General features: G+C 37.0%; 1 protein-coding gene across 1 annotated transcript in view; it reads left to right on the forward strand.

Annotated features, from left to right (window-relative positions):
• FBLN1 (fibulin 1) overlaps window positions 1-22,924 on the forward strand; it is an 88,752-nt gene that overhangs the window by 1,235 nt on the left and 64,593 nt on the right. The window contains exons 2-4 of the mRNA XM_085570078.1: window positions 90-250; window positions 12,669-12,779; window positions 17,980-18,087. The gene's annotated coding sequence lies outside the window, so the exon portion shown is untranslated. The remainder of the gene's footprint in view (window positions 1-89; window positions 251-12,668; window positions 12,780-17,979; window positions 18,088-22,924) is intronic.

Raw genomic sequence — 22,924 nt, forward strand, 5'->3', positions numbered from 1 at the left:
CACCAAAGCATGGCTGTATAAAAATCTGAATAACGTACAAAAGCAATATTTCATGCTTCCAATTTTTGCACTTTTGAACCTCTTTACAGGTAATTTATGAACAAAATACAGCAGAGGTCACTAAGGTTCTGGTCGGAGTTATGGACACTGTTGGCTGCAGCCATGATTTGAAAGTTCAGGTGTGTACAGCTCTGAGACCACTCTGCCAGAACATGGGGAGCAGCATGTATTGAGCTCAGGAAAATTGAAGGTAACAGTTTCAATAAAGCCTCTTCCACCCTGAAGGAAGTCTGCCCTTATTCTGTAGTTTACAATGCATGTTGATGCATTAGTATTCTGCAAGGAGGTCATGATTTGCCACATGCCTGTTAGAATCTTTTCCTTGCACAGTTCTGATTAAGTTGTTTGTAGTTGGACAAGAAATTGCACATTCTGCACAGGCTTCCTTAACACAGGACTTAGTCCTCTTACAGTCTGGATACCTTTTTGAAACACAAAAGATAAAAGTTTGAGTTTGTTCCTGCATGATTGTGATCAAGGTATTGGTTGCATAGAGCTGGAAGAATCTCAGGCTACCTAATCTCAGATGAGTATGTATTTCTAGTTACATTCCATGTTGAAGACAGTGAAGCACAAAAAGGGAATATTACAGAAAAATGGAGGCTCTCACTGCAATGTTCTCCTGGCTTGGGATTTTCTTTCCTCCCTTCCTTGTAAAACTCAAATTGTTAATTGATGCATCAAAGAAGAAAATGATTTTGCATCATCACTGAAAATGAAAGTCCTTGCTGTATTAAATCTGGAATAAAGCATCAGTTTTCAATTTGACTTGTATATAAATAAGCCATAGAACTGTGACATAATTCAATTTTAGAGGAAGTGCATCAGTGTGGAACAGAAAAGCCTTCTGTTAGACATAAGTAAGGCTGAAAAGCTTTTAAAGAAATAGTACATATTTTTCTCTTATGGAAATGTGATTTGTGCTAAAGAAAGTACATTTTTCTTTCTGTCAGATAAAATCCATATGCCCTGAAGTGACCAATTATGGCTCAATATACCAAAGGCTTGGGGAAAAAGAAAGGCATCAGCCTTCTCCTTCAGGGCCTTCTTAAGTGCCAGAAAACTGTGTAATTGTCATTTTTCAGTACAAAAGAGCAACTTACTAGAAAAAGTTAATGAACAAAAAATGAGTATAACAAGTTTGGCCAGCGCAGCAAATTTCTTCTATTTATTCTAGTATTATTTGTTAATAAACTGAACTCTTAAAGATACGTGTATAATAATCATTGTCCTAGGGCCTACAGACCTGGCTTACTATGAATTTAAATGTTTATTCAGTTCTGCGGTGTGTTACTAATTCATGTTTTAGTTTTCTGGAAAACTTTGTAGTTTATAACTAGCTGATATAGGATTGGGTTGTTGATGTTCTCATGAAGGTAAATGTCAAGAGAAAGTTCTTGAGTAATGCCAGCATCTCTACTAAAGAAAATCACTTTGCACAGTAGGTCTCTAGCACATGAGACTTAATGTATTCTGATGTTATGATGCATTTATAGAAAAGCCTTCATTCATCAATGACTTAGTGGCATTTTAAGTTTTCCTTGATGATGCCATTTTGCAGTAAAATTCTTAGTGTCCCTCCTGTGGCATCTTGACCACAAACTCTGCTTTGTTCAGCCCTGCAGCTGTGCTGCCTGACAGGGCCCATGGAACAGAAGCCACATGGGACAGAAGTATCAAACTGCTGTGTCCTGTTCCTGAACAGGTCACTCACCTTTGTTCTTCCTACCTTCTCCAAGCTCAGCTTGCAAAAATAATATAAGTTTCTATTTGAAAACTTTACTTTCTTTTGTTTGGGTTGAAACTGGTAAGGGATTCAATGTGTGGATGGAAAGCAGGGATGCAAGACATGAAATATGGGTTCTGTCACTGTGCAAGTCCTGTAACCATAGGAAAAAAAGCAAGTCATAGGGATCTATGGACAACATAAAAATATCAAACCTTCCCTAGGCTAGGTCTCTGAAAATACAAGACATGTTAGAAAGTGCTTTTTTATAATAGCAGTACTTATAACAATTCACTGATAAAGCTAGTAAGCAGCATGATAATACCTTAAACCTAGTGGAAGACAATGGCTGCTAAAAAATAATAATGACACCTATTAAAGAGAAATTGTAGCCACTGAAGAAAAAGAGCTAAGACAAGTGAAGAGTGATAAGGGAAAGTTTATAACAAACAGCCCTAAAGCCCAAACTGAGTAAGAAATTACATAACATGGTAGCATGATCCAATACCTTCTGCTTGGCTGTGAGTGTCCTCTGCCAAAAAACACTGAAGTATGAAAGGGAGCACTTTGGAGATGAGGGGAAAAAAAAAAAAAGTTTGAATCTCAAAAAGAATTGGTTTGTGCAATCATTCAGAACAATGGGGACCATGACTGTGTGTCCTTAGTCTGCCCCATGTCATGTCTGATCAGGACAATTTTAAGCTTTCTACTGTTTAATTTCTAGTCTGCAAAATAAGAATAATTCAATAGCAAATAGTATAAACAAATACATAGATTAGCTCTATTTTCTATGCTCACTTTGACTTTGAAGTAACTATTTCACAGCACTGCAGTCAAATGATAAATAATGACATTAAATTATAAAGACAGATAAAGCAGAAGAACATACTAAAACAAAACCCAGTAAATATGCCAGAGATTTTATGTCACTAGACAGAGATATAAAATGCATAAGACAAACTGATAGGTAAAATAGATGTCAGGTTTTACTGGGCAGCTGGTAGGCCTGAATATCTCAACAAATACCCACATACATTGAGCCATTACAGGTCTCATTATTTTTGCTTACTAGTTTTGTTATTCTCATGGACATCCTCAGGTTTTAAGTGATTTTTGTTTAACTGGCTTCTGTGCAACATCATAAAATAAACTGCTCCTAAAATGCAGCCAACCTCAAGAGCAGAGAAGTTGCATTTGTGCAGAGTTGCAATCCAAGTTAGGTCTGGTTTAGGTTAGCTGTGTCTCCAGCCACTTGAGCTTTGCACAAATGCTACAACTGAGAACACAGTGAGCTTGAGTCTTACTGAGTCTCTGATAAGGGAAGATAATGAAAAAGGAAAACAAAATGCTTACCATTGTAGAAGGAAATGTTTGAAAGACACATACAGAACCTTTGAGAAGGTTTAATAAAATTGAACAATTTCCTTACATGCTAGTGAGAATCTATTGAACCACTTTGGGCATGTTGTGAAAATTATGATATAAACAGTCATGTTCAGGGCTTAAACAAATTATTAAGGATGACTGTGTGATAAATCACTAAAGCAGGTCAGGAAGAGGCATGATTTCATTCAAGGCAAGTTCATACTCAAAGATGTGCTCCACTGGCTCAGAAGTTCATAGTTCAATGGTAGAAATTCAGCTATTGGCAGGCTCTTTGGAAGGTATCTGTTATGCCTTTCTCTTACTTCCCTCTAATGCTTAAGTTACTATCAAAGTTACTATATTATGATAAATGGACAACTGGTCTGATCCAATATGTTGTTCATGTTCTTATATTTTCCTGTGAAGAGCAAATTTTCAACGTTTTGTTTTCCTTTCTCTGTAGTGCTTTGAGGAAAAAGGAATTAAGAGCCTTATCTTCTGCATGGTCTGTTTGACCTCTCGAAAACAAAAGACTTGTTCCCACTGGGAAATGTCAATTACTAGACATGTATATCCTAGGAACAAACACTTTAAAAAATGTTATATAGTATCCAGGTTTTTTAAGTAGCCAGGAAAATAATTTCATTCTTCAGCAATGATGTCGCTGAGCTTGTAGTCCAAATGGTGTTCTCATTCTTGGCAAGGAACATTAAACAAAAAATGTATGGTTTTCAAATGCTACTCAGATTCAGTAAAAAGCATTTACGCAAAGAAAAGATGTTGTTGTGTCTAGAAACTGTTGTTTATCTTTAGAATGGAGCCATGTTAATAGTTTTAATATGCTAAAATGTGAGGTCCTAGATGCATAGAATAATCAAGTTCTGTTCATCTGCCTAAAAGCACTATCATTCTGTGAGCTGAATTAGGACTGTGCTGAAGCCTCAGGCCCTGAATAATCTGTGCACAAACTAAATATCTTCAAAGGTTTTTTCATTCTTACTTCCTATGGAAAGTATAGTCTTTATCAATGTTAGCTATATTTTTTTTTAATGTCTAGAGAAAATATACGTATAATACATGTACTAATTGTCATCATGCTGCATCAATATACAAATCTAGTCATATCTTTTTATTTTTATGGAATCATGAAGGACATTTACATTGAAGAGACATTGTGAATTTTGGCTTAGAGTGGTTTATGTCCACATCCAAAAGTTTTAAAGTTCAGCAGTGGGATATCATTACTTTTGTTATCATCTGTTTTCTTACCAAGTGCTTACGATTTAATCAAAGGATATGATGGCATTGAGTGTGAATGTTTAGGATTATCTTCATATTCATGTCACAGAAAATAAACAGAGACTGAAATTTTCAGTTGAGAGTATTATCACTAATAGTAGATAAGAACCGACAAGTAGATAGGAAGTAAAATAAGCAATGTATTCTTGTGATGATTTACTTGACTCCCAACGTGAATTTTCAGTTTTTGCTTTTCTGTTTTTTTTCCTAAACATTTATATTTCATTATAGGATAGTGTGTGGTGCCATTTTTACATGGGGTTGTCCTTTTGTACTTGGAAGTCATTGCCAGGAGAATGATAGAGCACTCTAACAGATTGCCCAGAGCAAATGAGTCTTGCTTCTCAGAGATATTCAAAATTCATCTGGATACAGTCCTGGGTGACCAGCTCTAAGTGGCTCTGTTTGGCTGAGGGAGTCTCCATATGATTTCCAGAGGTTGCTTCCAAACGTAGCCATTCTAGAATTTTGTGATTTCAGTTCTTGCCTCTAAAAAATGAAGGGAATATAATTTTTCTTCATTTAAAACACTGCTCTGTATCTAGGTGTCTCAATATCACTGTGACATTCAGAGGAGCAGAGAAGGAACATCTGTATATCATCTATGTACCAGACAGTTCTAAAGCACAACCTCCAGGCCATTTGGATAAATATGTAATTTAGCAAGGCAAGTGAGACTTTATAAGCCATTTTTGAAGTAATATACAAGTAAAATAGATTGTTAGTTTCCATAGGTTTTCTTCTCCTTGTTTTCATTTGTTCTTCCATGTTATTAAGTTAGTCTCAAAGGGTCTTGGACAGAGAAATAAGAAAGGAAAAACAAAATAATGAAAAGGAGGAGAAGGAAAAAATAAATGAAGTAAAATTAAATTTGTTAATTTAATACTGTAATAAAAGTAATGCTGTCCACTGACAACAAATAACTGTGATGGAGTAAAATTCTTCTATGTAAAGCCAGGAAGTTTTAATCCCTTCTGGGGTTATTTACTCAGTAGTGTTATTCTGGACAGAATTAATGAATGAGTCAACCCATATACAAATACGTATATACAACGTGTAGGTTTTCCAAAGAAATTATCAGAAATTACATATTCTTGGTAGTTTCAGGGGAGCAGAGCCAATATCTTTCTATCTTTTAAATGGGAAAAAGCACTCTGCTGTTTTGAAGGCAAACCAGCAGGAGGAATTAACTCCACACAAATATGTTGCTAAAGTTTAATAGGAAAAATTGCAATAAAGGCAACAGTACAGAAACATTGGCTTAAACTGACAATGTCAGAATACATCCTGTTGGTCAGGATGGTGGCAGCAGTCCAAGTGGAATGATGGAAGGGATCCTGTTGAAGTGGTGATCCTGTGAAGCAGTTCTGTGAGACAGAGAAGGAAAGGTACCGGTGCTTGAGAGATGGGGAAGGTGTTTTTTTGTCTTCTCCTGTTGTTAGATACTGTTCTCCTCCAGCTGAGGTAGAATATTCCAAATTATTGTAGAATATGAAAAGCAAATGTATAACCCTGTGGATTCCCACCTTCTTGAGAGTATGGAAGCTCTGTCTTACTCTATTTTACAATTTGAGGCAGCCATGAAAATGAGTAGACTCTGCACAACTTGCTGTTTAAAACTGTGAGAAGAAAAAAAAATCCAATTTCTTCCATCTTTTCAACTTGTGCTTTTTGTTTTCAGTAACAGATGCCAAGATCTAGTTGCTTATTTTCAATTGTTATAATAGGCCTCTTACACAAAAATGTCGATTTGCCCATGTCACATTCCAGTCCACAGACTCTTCCCAGTGATTAGGAAATAATAAACTTTCCTAGAGTGTGATACATAATCTTTCTATCATCTATAATGCAATCTTCGTCATATAAATCTGAATCTCCTGTTCCTAAGCATTCCAAGCAACTGTGTGTGATCATTTTGGAGTTTGCTATGCCAGTTCCTAACTTAGCACTAATATTTTTTTGAAAATGTGCAAAATTACAAGCAGTGGTGCTTGCTTCATGTGTATTTATATCTCAGATTTGGAGTTTCTGTTTTGCCCAAGGTTATTGTTTTTCTCACTGGCTCCCTGTCATGTAATAGCTTTCTGTCATCTAATTAAATAGTGACCTGAGATCAGATAAGGCAGTTCAATGGGTCTATTGACTTTGGCCCAGTCTGTGAAAATAATGTACAAGAGAGAGAGAGATGTGTGAAAGCGCTAGGAGAAATTTAATTTTGTTTTAGAAAGTATTAGACAATCTGGCTTCCTTTTTGTCTCTGTCTCTTTATATTTTTTTAGTCTTTAATGCTTGCCCTAGAAGAAGACTTTTGATCTACAATGATTTATACCAGCTCAACTAGAAGTGACTCAGCAGAGTTAAATGTAAAAGGAAGTTGCAGCAATGCAGTTGGAGTAACACAGAGCAGGAATGGCTATTTTTGACGTGCCAGGGTAAAAACTGGTTTGCAAATGTGACTGTGCTGCACAGAGCAATGTCTGACACATTGCCCTGGCATGGAACAAAATGCAGGAGCATCACCATGGGAAGCATTTGCCATTCTTTGCTCAGGCAGGTCACTTCTTCTGTTGTGCAGAGAAGAGTGAGGTGTGGCATTTGTACTTGGAGTTACAGTGTTTGGCTAGAGAAGGGAGTGATTTCTAATGGGATTCTTCCCTTGTAGGAGTTTCTTCTTAGGAAGATCCTTGTCTTTTGGAAAATTCTTTCATCCTGTGTTGTATGGTGCACTGAAGAGGTGGGTAAACTGAATTTCAAACTGGTGCAGAATTGAGGTTTAGGCTTTGTGCTCACAGAGATGTTAAAACAAAGGATTGTCTTTCCACACTCAGTTCTTGCATCTGGGGATAAAATGTTTTGGGAACTGAACATCTACTAGCTGTACATAGAGCAAATAGATTGGGTGGAGAACAGACACTGACATGGCTGTTTGTTTTATTTGAGTGATATTGAATGGATGTTGGGTTTTCCTAGTATTTTAGACAAAAAATATTTTTTTATAAACATGTGTTTTGTTTGAGATAGCCTGCAAACAAATCAAGTCTTTAACTCACTGCAGTGTCAAATGATTACAGCAAATTTTAAGTTTAAAAAAAACATGCAAAAAACAAACACCGTTTTTTTCTATGCCTGGTGCTTAACTGTATTATTATTTTAACTACTAAAGGCCAAAAGGTTGTTCACTCATACACAGCTTTTATTGACAAAGTCCCAGCAATTGCCCCTAAAATATTCTGATTTTCAGCCTGTTGCTTTTCATCCTGCCTTGCATCTGTGCCAACTGGACTTACAGTACGATGCTGTAATTGGAACATGCTCCTTGCTGTCCTGAGTGGTTTTCAGAGCAGTATTTTCCAAGTGTTTGTGACACTTACCATATGGTTTCCAACTTCAGTGCTGGCCAGAGCCTGGCTGTCACCGAGCAGACATGAACAGCACAGCTTCAGAAACTCACGTTCTTTATTCCTTGTGTCTTGCATCAGTTCCCTTTTGCAAAATATCTGCTCTGAACTGCTCTTCATTAAAAGAGGAGAAATTGAAATCAAGTGTTCTATGCATGTAAAACTGCTGCCCACACACAGGACAATGACCTGCATCTTCTCTACTAGCACTGTTTGTCCTTTTACACCCCTTTAATTTGCTTTACAGTTCCTTTGATGAATGACTTAGGGTTGATTGATAAATATATGAAAAACTGAATGTACTGGGGGTGCTAAGCAGCTCATCCATTATTACAAGCAAGACAACTTAATTTTGTGACTACTGCCATATTTCTGTTAGCCTGTGCTCCATTTATGTGTTTACCTCTCTCTGTAGTTCTCTGTCCTAAATTTTAATCAGGAGTATTTTGGCCCCATGTATACTTTTGGCCTCTAAAAGGACTGCCAAAAAGATGCTTCCCATTTTGTCCTACATGGTGGAGGTTTAAATATATTTAGGTGCTAATTAATTTCAAATGCAGAAAGAATTAAATGCCTTTATAGCGACTCAACACAACATAAATAAAAATTAGAAATTTATCCAATACTTTTGAAATATCATGATCCAGATAGTATTTTTTTACTGATTGATTTTGGATCATAGGGAGCTTTTATGGATGGGCCTAGGAGACTTGATGTCTTTAAGATAGTAGAAAAAGAGTATCTGTTTGGGTCATGCTTTCAGGGGACTGTGAGCCAGTGTTGTATGAAGAGGATACAGGGTAGTGTAGCTGGCTATGGACCACTGGCTGTGAGTATCACTTTAAAAAGGTAACTGTAATGAATGCAGTTATTTAAAAATCAAATTCTTTCATAGGAAAGGAAAATACTCACAGTTAAATTCTGTGTTTTTCCTTGAAGGTTTTTGCAAGTACTTTTTTATCTGGGTAGAAAAGGGTTCAAATAATGATATGAGTTTTCTTTCTAGACAGCTTTAGTTTTCCAGGTTTCTAGGTTTTCCTAATGAATTAATTAGCCCTTTTTCTTCTATGAATTAAAGGAAAAGAATGAATCATTTGACTTGACATTTTTGGTAAAACATGATTTTGGCTTACAGAATGGTACATTTCAGTGAAATTAAAAGCCAAGCAATCCAGTTTACCACCCATGTAAATAGAATCATTAAGGTTGGAAAAGGTCACCAAGATCATCAAGTCCTAATCAAGGCAGCTTCATAGAATCATGGAATTGTAGAATGTTAAGGGGCTGGAATAATCCTTAAAGATCATATAGTCCCAACGTCCCCTGAGTGCCTTTCTTTCATTGCTGTATTGCCCCACATTTGTGAAACAATACCTTTTTGGCTTTGGAAATACTAATTTGTTCCTGTTTATAATATGCAGCAATCTGTTCCATGCAGAATTTAGTTATAAATTCATAATAAAAATTAAAATGGGTAAACCTAACTCAATGTGATTTATATAAGAGAATCAAGAGACTTCTGCTTATAGACCTCTGGGTGATCTTTCAGAGGATCAGTGCAGTTGTTATTTCATACCATAGTTCCCGTGGATATGCAGTGCATTTAAAGAGGTCTGTCATTGAGAGCTTTTAAGAAATTAATCAGCACAGACCAAAAAGGAAGGTCCTTGCTTAGCTAAAAAGTCACCTAAAATATTGACTATATCTAAAATGTAGTTTTTACAATGAACAGTCATTTGCAAATTTCAGGAGTGGTCTGTGCTAAGATCTACTCTTCAATGTACTCATAAATAACCTAGAAGCAGATGTGAACATTCAGATTAAAAGTTTGGAAGATACTAAGTTATTCAGGATAAAGGGAAGAAGACAAGATGGTAAAGAAGAGCAGGCAATAAAATGGCAGCTGAAATTCAGAGTAAATAAATGTGAAATCAAACACATGGCAAAAACAACTCAGGAGTCACATAAAAATGAGCCAGCTGTTCCCACTCAAGAGCAAGATTCTGAGGTTATGATCTTTAGTTTCATAAAACATCGATTCATTGCTCAGTGACAGTCATAAAACCAAATCAACTGTTAGGCATTTTCAGGACTGAAAACAAAAGAGAGAAAACCATTATGCCACCATGTACCTTTATAGTTCAGTTATGGCTTTTGGGTATTGTGCAAGTTCTGATCTCTTGATCTCAAAAAGGAATGTATTAAAACTTGACAATATTTAGCGAAAGTAAAAAAGGCAACAAAAGTATAGAGTTTGTCTAGAAGGGGTGGATTACTAGGCTAGCCATTTCTAACTCAGAAAAGGGAGATTTAGAGGGCTAGTAAGAAATCCACAGGATCCTGGCTATCACAGGGACAGTTGATGCAGGTCAGCTGTTTACTATCTCTTTTTGTAGAAAAAAGGACCATCAAATGAAGCTGGTTTCAGAACAAGTAAAATCTGGCAGTTCTTTGTGCAAAGAGTGCTAGCCCCATGGAGCTGCTCACCAGGAGGCATTGCAGATGCTCATATTTATGTGGATTTTAGGGGGAAGTGGACAAACACTTTGAAGAGAAATCCACTTAAGATTACTAAACAGAAAAAAAAATCCAGTAAGCTTAGGAAATCGTGTGACCTGCATATAATTGGAGACTGAGGGACTTCTGAAGGAAATGTCTATTTTTTCTCTGTTGCTCTTCACTGAGCATCCACTTGCAGCTAATGCTAGAAAAAAAATACCAGTCTAAATGACCCTCTGGCTTGAATTCCTGTTCCTAAGATGTGCAAATAAAGTGTTCCTTTTTTAAAAACAATGAAGACCAAAATCATACCATTTAAGACCAAAATCGCCTGTTTGGGGCATGTGGTGCACTGTATTATTAAACTATTTAGATATGCAAGCAAGAATTTTGAGCTGATATTTTTGTAAAGTACTAGAGCACTTAATTAGTGCCTTAATTAGTTAAATGGACTTAATGGCTTCCAAATCTGACCAAATTGTAGTCTGGTTTAGACATTTAGTTGTATTTGTTGTCACTGAAAACTAAGGCATAAAAAAGTACACAGGCAATATCAGAGAGTATTGATTACAGTAGAAATTACATTTACTTTGGCACTTCAATTAGGGATTTATGTTTTCTGATATTTTTTAAGGTTATTTATCTGCCATACATATTTTCAATATAGCGTGAGTAGAAACTCATGTTTCTGTTTTAAAAGCCTGGTATGAGAAAAAGCTCAAAACCAGATGATGTTCATTCAAGCAGAATAGTGCTTTCTTCATTTGCTGACTCATTGAGGCTGCTATAGCACTCTAGAAATGCAAAACCCTTTAGGAGGGTTATTTCTAAAGAACCAACTGGGCTTGGAGTTTTTTTGTTTCAGCTAAAACTCCACAAAAAATTATGTGGCTCCTTAAGGCATAGATTTCTTAAAACTACCCAGTTTAAGATCTAGAAGAATACTCCAGTACAAGATTATAATGATGCTTTCAAATATTTCATCTGAGAATTTAAGTATGAATGGGCATTTCCAAAGCATATGTGTTAGATTAACATTCAGTCCACCACAGCCACAATGCAGTTTCCTTTAATGGATTCCAGGGATCTGGAATTATTAACTTCAGCTTAGTTCTATTAATGGAAATTAATGCTCTTTTTTTTCTACTTCATGAGATTTATGCAAGTTTAGGATTTTGAAAAGAATATTGTTATATTAGCATAAAGCTATTAATGAAGGGATAAATAGGGAAATCACTCTTCACTATCTATTCAATGAAAATTCCCTGTTTGTCCAGATGCTATCATGCTGTCCATCATTACCATACCTGCTTGATTCACAATTAAATGAGGCTTATAGTTGGCACCCTAGGATGCTGAGTTCACCTAAAAACTCCTGCTGACTGATTATGAAATTAATGTATTTTTATATATGTACAAGTATATGCTATATCTAGCAATATGTTACAGCATTTCTGACAAAATTAGGAATTTTCTTAGTACACTAAGTCTTTTGCTGATGTTATTTTTGTCTGACGTATATATTGACCCCTAATAATAATGTTCTGTAAAGTTAGCAAAGCACATTAGTTCTTAATGTCAGACTTATGTGTAATGAAATAATATCACATTGTATATGACAGCTGATTTCTTGGCCTACCTATCTAGTAAATAATAAAGTGCAAGAATTCAAAATTTTTAAGTTGGAATAAGAGTATTATTGAAGCTTGGATTGAAGGAGGGAACATTCACTAAGAATTTTTCTCCCAACATCAGTGCATCTAAGACTTAAGTCTAAATTCCAAGCAGCATAGATAATTTGTAATTTTAATTTTTTCTCATCTTTCAGCTATAATAAACAACGGTTGTAACTGTTTTGCCAGATGGCATTTAGATTTTTTTTGTATTCTAGAGTATTCGTTGAATCCTCAGACAGACTGCGTCCCTTCCTGTATCTTGAGCAGTCATTCATTCATTCATTCAGATAAGTTGTCTTGTTCAGTTAAGAGCACTGTTCAGGTACTTTGGAGCTTTACTTGTGCTTAAATTCCTGCTGCAGAGGAAATTTGCTTCCTAAAGTAACATATTCCACTTTTGACATAACCAAACCATTTCTGTCTTGCCAGCAGATGATATGTGTTTAGATTCAGGCAAATTGCCAAAGAGGTTCCACTATATTACCTTTCTTTTACTGTTTAAAAGTTGCCCTGAATACATCAGAGGGGCTAGGCAAATCTGTTTGAAATTTAGATTCTAAAGGGGCTGTAAAGGGCTAGGTTAGGAGCAATGAAAATTTTAGTCTAGAGAAGACATTTCATTCCTTTGTTTTCTTTTCCCCACAGGAGAGACTGGAGACCTGTGCGTGTGTGGATATCTTTTAATATGAACTGAGTGTAGGCTGAGAATTACATTTCTGATCAGCATGGCAGATTTCTTTTCCCTGTTCCTCACTGGTAAGCCAAACTGCCTTTTTAGAAGGTACAATTGGTACAGACAAAAACATTTCTTTTGAAATGTTTTGTTCTGCTTCTTCTTTGCTTTATACCTCAAGAAGCTTGGGAGAACAGTAAGAATGTGATGATGATGATTTTCATTCTTGACACTTAACATCTCAGTGCTAATTTCCATAATGAGTTTAATGTATAACACATAAATAATTGTAATTACTAGCAATGCTTTGGGCACTCTGGATGCCACAAAGCCAGACATAAACACTCCTCCCTGAATATTGAAGAGGAGACATTCTGAGCTTGAGAGGGTACTTGGGGCATTTCCTCTGAGACACTGAAGCATCCTCTAAAGAAGCTTGGTGAAAACTTAGTGTCCTTACTTGCTTGTTCTGCACAATGGTTACAAGAAGTAAACATTTCTAATGGAACAGTAGTATTAATATCTTAGTTAAATAATTGGCCAATAGTGAGTGCTATCTGGCAGTTTCAACCAGTTGAAATGTGTTGAGAATTGTTAGTTGACTTCAGTGGTCAAAGCTTGGACTGGACTAAGTTTGCATGTGAATGTGCAGAACTGTCTCGATTATTTGTAATTTGATAATTTTATTTTTTAAAGACTAGATTTCCAATTAAGTATTTGTGGTTTAATGCAGTGTTTTAATCCCATGGGCAGGAAGTATTTCTGTTTATTCATTTAGTGCAACTGTAATGTAGTTAGCTCAGTCTTTCTACCCTTGAAATTAATGGCAACGTTCCTGCTGATTCCAGCAGCAAAAGCAAATCTACATAACTAACTGCAATTCCATTTACTCCTCCTTCTCTCTCCAAATATTGTGTTTATTAGAGAATATTAATTTTGAAATGTTCTTTAACTAGTGATCTACTGAAAGACATTTAACTCCTTAAATTTAGTTTTTAAATTTCAGGTGTTAAGAAGCAAAAGACACTGATTAATGTACTTCTCTTTTCAGTTTGTATTTATGCTGAATGTCTCTAGAGGTGAGATACTTGCATGGTATTTGGCATGTTACAAACATGAAGAGCTTTTAGAAAGACCTACATTAATGTAATTTCCCTGCTTAAACGTGTCCTCTGCGCTTTGCGTGGTACTAGTTAAAGCGTATTATCATACAATGAAATGAAACAGCTCAGGGATCTGACAACAGGCTGTTGTCAGATCCCACATGATGCTTTGTAACTTCAGGCATCTCTACGTAAATCTCTTTGCTAACCTGTTCCCAATTAGTGACATCTGGGATCAGATTTTCTTGTATTTGAAGCAGAGGCTGTAAGAAGTTTTTACTCTGAAAAAAAAAAAAAAGGCATAAAAAAGGAGATGGGAAACGCAATAACAGAACTTTAAATCCAAGTCACATAATATGATTTTACAAGCAGTGTCAATATTTTTAAGTATTACATCTCAGTGTAGTGCACTATACCATGAAGTGTTCAAGGTCTGAGTTTACAGTGATTGGTGTTATTCCAAGTCTAAGTTTCAAACTCTAAAAGGTCTCTCCCTCTCCTCTCCCTCTCCTCTCCCTCTCCTCTCCCTCTCCTCTCCCTCTCCTCTCCCTCTCCTCTCCCTCTCCTCTCCCTCTCCTCTCCCTCTCCTCTCCCTCTCCTCTCCCTCTCCTCTCCCTCTCCTCTCCCTCTCCTCTCCCTCTCCTCTCCCTCTCCTCTCCCTCTCCTCTCCCTCTCCTCTCCCTCTCCTGCTTGAAAAATAATACAATTCTGAAAGCATTCTAGAGGGTGATAGAATCTTTCTCATAAGTAATTTCTGACCTTGCCATTCTGCTGATAAAATAGTGAGGGCTTTTTAAAGTCACATGCATAATTAGTCTCATTTCTATCCTGGCAGTGCTCTTAAGAACAAACTTGTCTTTCTAGCAGGAAAGATCTCTAGTTAATCTTTGTTCTCAAAAGCTGTCAATCTGATGAGAAGGTATTAGCAGCTCTGACAGCTTACAGCTCCAGTATTTTATCTGGTGTCTAAGGTAAATATTAATCATATTGTATGAGGAATGTAGGAAGAGAACAGATGAATTATTTAGGCTTTTATTAATATTTCATACACCATTAGTACTGCTAGTTGCTGTTTATATGAAGGCAATATCTAGGGGTCTGGATTTACAAATGTCCACAGTGCTAGATCCTCTAGGAGTGGCCAGCTAATATCCACATAAGCAAATAAAGGAGTGATTCCACTATGTAGAACCATGCCTGGAAGAGTTGTCTTAAACGCAGTGAACAATCAGGGGGTTGAGATAATGTGTTAATGGGTTTGTCTGTAATCTCCTGCAAGTACCTACTCCTGTGTCTTCACTCATTAAGAAAATTAATATGGGGTACACTTGCCTGAGATACAAGCACATTCTTGTATGTGTTCTCTGTGAAAGTAAACTCTGAAGAAAAATTGAATGCCAAAATTGCTAGCTCTTTAAAAAGAACAGTCATTGCCTCCTTCTCTTCTTTTTCTCTTTTCTGTTGAAAATCTACATATGATTGACATATGAAAGCAATGCTGACATTACTGTTTGGGTCCTCTTCCTCAGTTGAGGAAAGAAGAGAAATCTGGCTGTGAAAACTCCAGCATGATTTTTTTATTTTTTTTTTTTTAAACTAGAAACAGAACAGCAAACCAAAAAAGAATTTACAGACATTTCTAGTAAGGCTGGCTTTAGTAGGAAAGCCAGCTCACTGTGGCAGGCAGTGAAGTGAAAAGGATGTCAGATTCTGTGAGCCATCAGCAAATACAGAAGGATGCATGAACAGCATGTGAGTGAAAAAGATTGTTTTGACCTGTGATGGAGTCTGGCAAATGCTGGTTCCAGAAATTATAGTGAAAAACTACAGTTCTTAACATACATTTTGGAAAATAAAAAACATGAGTGGAACTTTTTTTTTAGGACACTTTATATAACCTAGTTCAATAAAGAATTTAAGAGCAACTATAAATTAAGGTGTGTGAGTAATCCCAGTGAAGTTAAAAAGCCTGTTAAATAATGATGAAGTGTTTGGCTGTATTGAAATTAGGCTACAAAGACTCTGCAAGAGAGCACAGAGAGAGTTAATCAGTGAACACTAACGTTTAGCAGAGTACTCTAAATATGGACCATCCTTGTATAACTTAGAGACACAGCTGGATTTTTAGGGGTTCTGTTGCACTACCACAATGTTGCTGAATTTTCTGTTCCACATTGAATTAAGTTCCTTGTGGTTTTTTCCTATTCACAAAGTCATCTTTGTATTTTGATGGGAATAAGGAAACTGAATGGTTTGGTGTAGTAAATGGTCTGGAATAGACTATTTAAATGATAGAATGTCTACGTTGGGAACTTGCAGCCCATCCCTTTTCACCCCCTGCCACAGGCAGGGACACTTTCCACCTTCCCAGGTTGCTCCAAGCCCTGTCCAAATTTGTCTTGAACACTTTCAGCAATGAGGCATCACAGCTTCTCTGGGCAACCTGTACCAGGACTCACCAACCTCACAGCAGAGAATTGCTTCCTAATATCCAATCTAAACCTGCCCTCTGTCAGTTTGAAACCATTCCCCTTTGTCCTGTCACTCCAGACCCTTGTAAATAGTCTCTGCATCTTTCTTCTAGGCTCCCTTCAGGCACTGGAAGGGGCAGTTATGTCACCCTGGAGCCTTCTCTTTTCCAGGCTGAACAATCCCAATTCACTTAGCTTTTCCTCACAGACTATAAATCATCCTAAATTCAGATAGTTTCAGAAGATACAAAACAATATACTTATATTTCAACAAATTGTATATATTTTAGTGCATTAATAAAGAGTTATCAAAGTTGGAGGCAGAATGTTCATTTAATAAGCATGAGTTTGTTTTTGAAAATAATAATAATTTTTTTAATTTCTGTAAAACTCAGTGAAACCACTGGACTATATGGAAGTCTACATAGGTGCTTTCATTTATAAAATGAGAAGTTTTGTTTTACTCCAGGGTAAAAGTTTAGGGATAATTTATTATGCTAGTTTTATCTTGAGGATTTGGCAAATTCTCAAGAATAACAGCTTTCGTAGTTGTACTAAGCCAGTTCAACTTGTAAGCAGTCTGGATTGAGGTTTTAGCAGAGGCAAGCCAGCTTCCTAGGCAATCTGGATTTTCCTTGTAGGGAAGAGTTAACAGCATTGGCCCCACTGAAGTCAGTGGGAATTTTGCCAATGATTTCTGTAGAGCCAAGCTTTCACTTGTCTTTAGCAGAGCTATTAAATACAGTATATTGAATAAACGGAGATGAATAAAGGAATTTCTTTTTCTGGATTTATGTAAGTGATTCTGTAAATGTTTTTCATACGACCTGTTTGCTGCAGGAGAGTTAAGACACGTTTTGTATACCCCTCAAACACACCTATTTGAAAGAACCCTGCTTTCTGACTTGCAATGCAACTATTATTGACATGCACAAGTTACATCTTCATAATGGCAGCCTGTATGTTTGTGGAATATTTCAGAAGTAGAGTACAGATAACTATCCAACAAATGTCTGTATCTGCTATTTGGCTGGAAATGTGCCTGCACATTTCTAAGTTTGGAGAAAATACGAGAGCTATTCTAAACACTAATGTCACTGTAATATAGATTATATAGGATGCTGCTTTGAAGCAGGGGAAATAGAAGTTAAATTAAAATTGGTCTAAAATACTTCATACCACAGTCTTGGGAAACTAATGGCTTAAAGTTGCTAGTTTCTACCAACTAATGCTTATGCACCTTGTTTAATTTTATGAAATTCAAAGCATTTTACAAATTAGGTTATCCCTATAGACAACATGAGGCACCAAGAGGTCCAGTATTTGGCCAAAAGGTATCTCAGAAGCCAGAGAGAATGAGCTAGAAACAGCATATCTGTTAAAGCCTGCTCAAACATGCTGTTACGCAGGCCACATTTCTCCTGGATAATTAAGTCCTAAATATTTAGGACTTTCAGGGTGTGGCCAACCTGTATGTTTTTTCTGTCTCCTTTGGGTGTAAGTTGCTGCTGTCTGCATGCCCTGTCCTATTTTCCGATCTTTTATTGTATGATCCAATCCCAAGCTCTATGACTATATGAAAGAGCAGTTGTGAGATCAAAGTCAAAATGAATAAGAGTGTGAGGAAAGGGTAGTCTGGAAAAGAAAGGGTTAGTTGTTTCAAGTTCTTTTAGCCAGAACCTAAACTTTGTTGCTTACTCTGCTTCCAGAGCCCACCCAGGATCTAAGAAAGGAATGACAGAGTAGTCCCTGATAGACAGAAAACTCAGTGTTACCAGGTATCAACCAGTTTCTGCTGAATTGTGCCAGAAAATATGGTAAGTTTATAATATTTTTATTCTAAACAATTCGCTACACTACAATAACTTTTAAATTCATGTTTATTAACGTACCCTCTCGTAGCCACTTATCAGAATTGTGTCAGAATTTTGTAAATGGAAGCCACACTCCCCCACACTCCCTGTAAATAGTATTATTAACATGTGTTTGTAGAATCAGACTACCAAGAATGATCTTGGGTTCCTGGGACAAAGATATTCAGCCCAAGGCTGTGAAGTCTAAAAGATAGGGCACATGGGTAAATAAAGTTTGAGAATCTCTGATAAGGAAATTGAGACTGAGGAAAAGAAACAGGTTATCTGTGAAACTGGGGGAGAAGGAGGAAATGAGTACACATGAATTTGTTGCAGAGTTTTATCAGTGTTCATACTTTTTCCATTGTCTGCCTGCTTACAGTTATACTGTTTTAAATCAGTTTCTACTGATAAGATAAAGGTCTTTTGGCAAGTTGGAATTGTTTGCAGTTGGGTAGGATGGGTTCTTGTTTATTACAACTATGCAAAAAGACTTGTAATAATACAGCAAATTCATAAAACAATGAAGAAACAGCACTGAATGATGGAGGTCTTCAGTGACCACGAGGAAACATGGAAAACTACTCCTAGTTTGGAGCTAGTAGGTACAACTGACTCTGGGATTTTATTTGTTCAAGACTGAAATGTATTGTTATATTTTCTGGTGCCCAAAGATAATTGGGCCACATGCTTGCTATTACTTTTGTTTGACAAGGAATGGAGTTCAGACTTACCAGGGTTATCAGGAGGGAAAATGGCCTTAACCAGATCAGCATTTACTTTACTGATGGATTTTCCCCACCGTTTATAATGAGATTTTATTTAGACTGCAGCTAAGACAGCGACTGATGTGTGCTGTTGTTGGGTTTGTTGTTGTGGAGGCTCCAGGCAGAGTCTAAAGCAGATGCTTTGTCCCCTCCTACCTGTGTGTAAGAGTTGCACTGTTCTCCAGCTTATCCAAAGGATCCCAGCCTTCCTAGGGCTCAGGTCATGGAAAACACCTTGCAGATCCACACATCTGGCTAGTTCCCTGTGTGGGAACATGAGGAAGTTTAGAAGGGGAAAGGGAATTTATGGGAAGTGAGATCTGAGAGACTGGGCAGATGCATCTCTAGAAGGAGAGGCAGGAAATGTCCCATGAATGTCAGATTGAGTTATTCCTGAATTCTACAAATAATGCCACAAGGGAAATGACATGGATCATCAAAGCATTCCTTTATGCACAGATAAACTCCCCTCTTGTCTTAAAAGCAGTCTCCATCCATATTAATGGACAACCAGCATGTGTTCTGTGTCCAAGAGAGCTACATCTATTTCCCTAAATCAGACAGGAGAGAAAATAAAATGTAGGCAACCTGTAAAAAAAATGGATACAGACTCCAAAGTGGGCAAAACCTCAACACACATAGAAGCAATGTTGTTGAAAAGTACTCAGGGTTATGAGTCCCAGCCTGGAATATTTAGCTGATCCATGCAAAGTGTGAAAAGAGGTTTTGACTGTGACAAGGAAAGCTCTGGAAGATAAGCCAAGCCTCATCTGACAGTTTTTAGGCATTTGAAACAGAGAGCCCAGGTAGATTCCCTTGTTTGGATGCAAGCATCTGTATTTCTTGCGTATGCAAATGGCACAGTAGCTTGGACTAGTGACATCCATGTACATATACATACATGCATACATACATACATATATGTTATTATACCTATACGTACACACACACACATATATATAAATATTACATATTTATGTATTTCTATTTATATATAATCCAATTTATATAAAAAACAGTCTAAATTTAGGATTGTTATGAATGACACAATATTTATTCCAGCTCTGCCTTTAGCTACAAAATGCTATAGCAAACCTGGTGGTGGTGTCTGGGTGGGCATTCTTGGAGGTGCAGTTTTGGACTTGTAGGGCGACAGAGGCTCACAGCCCTCCCATTTCCTTTTGTTGACCTAGGCTGGAGCCATTTGGTACAGATGTTTCGTAGTTTGGGATTTGGGGATGGGGATGTGCCTGCATCCTGATTGATTCCAAACTAATCCCTGACAAGGATATGGAAAGTGCATTTAAATTGTCCCCAAGGGGCTTTGATGATCAGTGATGATGCACAAAGTGATGTCAACAAGCCCAGAGAGCTATTTGAAATTATACTACCTTGAGTTTGACTCAAAATGAGCAAGCAACTATTATCTGTAATGACAGTAGCCATTTCAAAAAATAACCAAGGATTACTGTGCATCCCATCTCCAAAAGCTGTGCTAAGTTTCTTTTTCTTTTCCTGCTCCAGGCAAGAAAGAAGCTGAATGTCAGTTGTACAATGCTCATACTGGTATTTAGAGCTAAGCTGAGTGGTCATTTGTACTCCTACAGCCATGGATTTACCTACTGTAGAGTTTGAGGTCTTATATTTACTGTGGGAGACAGTAAGATCCACATGAATCCTCTTAATCCTTGTGTGTCTGTACCAATCAGTGATGTATTCTTCCTATTAAGTAGAAGAGGCCTTTTAATGCATCTTTAATACAGCACATAACAAAAGCCAATATGTACCTTCCTTTTTTGCCATAGGGCCCAAGGAGTTTCCCTTTATTAGTTACAAATCTACACTTAGATTTAATTTCTAGGTGAGTCTGTTAAATTCCTTGCAACATTCTTCCTGAAAACAGGAAAGATAGTGCAGTTTCATTTCCCCTTCCTTTCACTCAACTTCTGGGACAGATAGGTGGAGTGGTGAAAAAAATATCAGGCTTTGGGAGCTGCAGTGAAAGAGATGAGCTGGAAGGCACAACAGCTGGGACTTCGTGTCAGCTTTGTTCATTAGACAGAGGTTGATGCCCTTAGAGAGACTTAATCAGGCCATCTCAAGAATTCCTAAGTAGCCAAATGGGAGCTGTGAACCTGCTGCCATAGATGGCTGGATTTGATAAAGTAATTCTAAATTCTTTGTTGATCTACTTGCATCTATCTACTCTCAACAGGACCCTTGGAAATGACTTGCACAATGATTTGTCGCACTGTCATTACTCATTAATCTAAGCTTCTGCAAATGATTTTTATTCTTCCAAAGTAGAAACAAAATCCTCATTAAAGAATTTGTTTGTTTTAGAGCTACACAAAAGATTACACAGCCTTTACAAACAGATACAAGGAAAAAATGTGGTTATGTAAAATGTTCCCTCTCATAAGCCCTTGCTTTCCATGGACTCCCAGAACCTCTGGATGGAGCCTGCAGTGCATGGCTCAGCTCATTACAAAGCTTGGGGTCAGTAATTGGAATCACATGTACTGGAGGCCTCTCAATCTGACTGTAGGTGAGAGTGCCAATTTACAGTGGAAATGTGTATTAAGCAAAAACCCCCACCTCAAACCAAGGAAAAAGCTATTGTCAGATCTGCAGATGACCGTAGCCATGATGTTTTCTAGAAATACTTCTTAAACTTTCATTTAAATGTGCCTCGTTTCTGGTATAGTTTGTGGTAGCAAACTAAATGGGAACAAGGAATTCTTACTCTGGAGTAAAAATGTCCACACATGGTGTTAATCAGGGTAACTCCATGTGTGGACAGGCTATTATGTATGACTTTACACTGTTTTAGGCATGCTGGGTGAAGTTCTTTCTATCCACCTTTAATCAATTAGGGGAGGTTTTAATGTAGAGTGAAATAAGGCAATATTGAACTGGACCCAGAATTACTATAGAGGGGATTCCTCTGGTTCAGTAAACTGGCACGAATTTTAGACAAGGTGTAATTTTTGTTAGGTGTCTGTCCCAGCTGTCTGATACATGAAAAGGGGTAGCTTGGAGGTTGGAATGAAACACTGGCAAGGTCCCACTGTAACTAATGTAAAATCGTTTTAAACTGAGTTAGGGCATTTAAAGAAGAGAGAGTAATAGACATGCTAATGTAGAAAATCCCCTAATTAAAATTCCCCCCCCTCTAATAAAATGAGCCATCCATCCTTCTTCCACTTTTCCAGCTGTGCCTTCCCAATAAAATAGAGAGGAGAAAACCAACCAAAAAAACCCACCAAAGCCAACAACAGCAAAAAAAAAAAAAATCAAAAAAACCCAAAAACAAAAAACCAAAACAAACAAACCAAACAAAAAAACCCAAAAACAAAATAAAAAACCCCCAAAAAACAAAAACAAAAAAAACCAAACAACAAACCAAACAAAAACCCCCAGCAGTTAAAGGAAGACAGTGTGGGCATTTTGAGTGTGGATGGAGGTCAGTTCTTGGATAACTCTTTCTGCAGTATATGTGTATATATATATATATATATATATATATATATATATATATATATATGTCTCTTGGAGGCTGCAGCAGAAGGGTGTTGGAGCCAGGTTCAAAAGGAACAAAAGGAAATGGCCCTTCACACAGTCACTGGTAAGTCCATGAAACCAGTTGCCAAAGGGAATTTTGGATGATAAAGTTTTACAAGAACTCATGGGGAGCCATGATAAATACCTGGAACAGAAATTCACTGAGGGCTACTGAGTACACATAGACCACATTTCACTGAGGAAATGTTCCAAACTCAAGGGAACTGAAGGCTGGGGTAGTAATTGTGACAATTATCATATGTGTTTTCCTTATTCATGCTCTTTACAACTGTGGCTGAAGACAGGCTATTGAGATAGTTGGACTCTTGGCCTTATGGCAGTATTTATGTTCTTGTGTTAGAAAAGTAGAAATAACTTTGTGTGGAAGAAAACACACATTCAACTCTTAACTGCTTTAAACATGTTTTCCATGTGGACATTTTGAGGAGATGTACTCAAAAGTTGCATTA

The sequence above is a fragment of the Lonchura striata genome, chromosome 1A (genome assembly GCF_050655825.1).
Source record: "Lonchura striata isolate lonStrDom1 chromosome 1A, ASM5065582v1, whole genome shotgun sequence".
In the NCBI taxonomy this organism is placed as follows: domain Eukaryota; kingdom Metazoa; phylum Chordata; class Aves; order Passeriformes; family Estrildidae; genus Lonchura; species Lonchura striata.